Source organism: Aplysia californica, unplaced genomic scaffold (assembly GCF_000002075.1).
Source record: "Aplysia californica isolate F4 #8 unplaced genomic scaffold, AplCal3.0 scaffold00119, whole genome shotgun sequence".
Taxonomy (NCBI): Eukaryota; Metazoa; Mollusca; class Gastropoda; order Aplysiida; family Aplysiidae; genus Aplysia; species Aplysia californica.
The window spans coordinates 194497-196940 of NW_004797389.1; the positions used below are offsets into that span (position 1 = coordinate 194497).

Sequence of the window (2444 nt, forward strand, 5' to 3'; positions counted from 1 at the left end):
GAGAGAGAGAGAGAGAGAGAGAGAGAGAGAGAGAGTGTCTCAACAATTCCTGATAAATTTGGATCGGTAAAAAGTACACGTCATAATTTTAATTCTATATTTGTTTTGCCATAATTTATATGAATACCATTAATTCTTTAACGTTTCCATCAAACTTATAGCTTTTAGAAATATTGTTATAATAATCCTTAGTAGTAGTAGTAGTAGTAGTAGTAGTAGTAGTAGTAGTAGTAGTAGTAGTAGTAGTAGTAGTAGTTGTAGTGTAGTAGCAGCAGCAGCAGCAGCAGCAGCAGCAGCAGCAGCAGCAGCAGCAGCAACAGCAGCAGCAGCAGCAGCAGCAGCAGCAGCAGCAGCAGTAGTAGTTGTAGTAGTAGTAATAGTAGTAGTAGTAGTAGTAGTAGTAGTAGTAGTAGTAGTAGTAGTAGTAGTAGTAGTAGTAGTAGTAGTAGTTGTTGTTGTTGTCGTTGTTGTAGTAGAGGAGGAGGAGGAGGAGGAGGAAGAGGAGAAGGAGGAGGCGTGGATGTGTACATGATAGTGTCTAATAGTGCAAGAAATGGTAATGATGTCAATTGTATGAACTTACCTATGAAAGCTCCTACTTCCAAAACTCGACTTTATCCTCCAACTGACGAGAGTACACTGGCATTGTCGTTTGTTTGTTGGTTGGTTTTTTGTGGGGGGGTTTTCTATTAAAAAATCACTTGATGTACTTTGTAACCAAATGTTAACTGAACAGTAACGCTCCGTCAAATCATTTAACCATCCCAATTCTGCCACTCTGGAGAGTCAATAACACTGCCCTATTAATGTAATGACACAATAGCACGCACGTGAACAGATACACACAAAAAAAGGGTTAGTGACAACAACCCGTTTCCTAGAAGTCAGGACCTAAATAAAAAGGCTACAAGAATCACGAACCGTCAAGAATGACCAGTGAACCAGTAGCACGAACCGTCACGAAGTCCAACCGACCCCGCTTCGCCCCGTCCCCATCCCCTTCCCCTCTCGGGCGTGCAGATTTTCTTCTCTAGGCGAGCACCGTGCGCACGACGCATGATCGGTGGAGGTGAGCGGAGAGAGAAGATACAGAGCCTATGCGAGTTACTCCCCATTGCTCTCTTCCCCGCCCCCCTGACTCCTCTCTCTCTCTCTCTCTCTCTCTCTCTCTCTCTCTCTCTCTCTCTCTCTCCCTCTCTCTCTCTCTCTCCCTCTCTCTCTCTCTCTCTCTCTCACACACACACACACACACACACACACACACACATACACACTCTTTCTTTCTCCCTCCCCCCTCTCTCTCTCTCTTTCCATCTGTCTCCTCTTCTTCTCTCGTCCTCGCCCCCCCCTCTCTCTCTATCTCTCTCTCTCTCTATCTCTCTCTCTCTCTCTCTTTCTCCCTCTCGCGCTCCATTTGTCTCTTTTTCTTGTCTCTTTCTCTCCATGTCTCTCCCTCTCTCTCACACACTCTCACACTCTCTTTCGCACTCTCCCTCTCCCTCTCTCTCTCACACACACTGCCTCCCCCCCCCTCTCTCTCTCTCTCTCTTTCTCTTTCCCTTCCTCTCTCTCGCTCTCCACCTGTCTCTTCTTCTCCTCTCTGTCTCACCCTCTCTTTCCCCCTCTCTCTCATCCCCCCCCCCCCCCGCTCTCTCTCTCTCTCTCTCTCTCTCTCTCTCTCTCTCTCTCTCTCTCTCTCTCTCTCTATCTCTCCTTTTTTTTCTCTCTCTTTCTCTCTCTCTCACAGACACACACAAACACACACACCCTTCATTTCCCTAGTCCTTTTTTAATACACTCTCCTTTTCTCCTCCTTCCTACCCCTCCCCCTCCCTCTCCCCCTCCTTAATTCCGATCTGTCTTCCTGTTCCCTTTTCTCCTTTACTTTACCATCGTCCTCTTATTCCACAATTTTCTACCTCCTGCCATCCACAGGCACCCCTCTCGCCCCCACCCAAATCCCCTTCTATTCCCGGCCTTGACTGATCATTACCACACGCTACAGAGGTTGTGGAAGGGGGTGGTGGGGTTGGAAGGGATGCCTCTTTGCTGACCATCATAGCTGAGCTGTCAGATTTGATGAGGTCCTCCACTTCACGGGAAACTTATCCGTAATGGCGGTGACAGTAAGGGTTCTATTTAATACTGTGGTCGGCAGTCTCGTCTATAGACGTGACGCTAACCCCCAGAATCGACTATCGCAGGACAAAAAGAAAGCAACATTTACGTGGATAGACGAAACAAACAGATACATTTTATCAACAGAACAACTTTGTTGGAGCAAAAACCATTACTTATCTTTCTATCCGAGAAGATAAACGTGTTTTATTTTATTTATTAATTTACCGTTTTTAGTGGAGGGGGGTGGCGGGTGCGAATACAATTAAATCAACAAAGCAATGTGTAATAGTAGTAGTAGTAGTAGTAGTAGTAGTAGTAGTAGT

At 46.0% G+C, this 2444-nt stretch overlaps 1 long non-coding RNA gene across 1 annotated transcript in view; it reads right to left on the minus strand.

Annotated features, from left to right (window-relative positions):
• LOC106011452 overlaps positions 1 to 980 on the minus strand; it is a 179759-nt gene extending 178779 nt beyond the window's left edge. Inside the window, exon 1 of the long non-coding RNA XR_001184744.2 lies at positions 584 to 980. This is a non-coding gene — a long non-coding RNA (uncharacterized LOC106011452). The remainder of the gene's footprint in view (positions 1 to 583) is intronic.
• Positions 981 to 2444: the final 1464 nt, after the last annotated feature.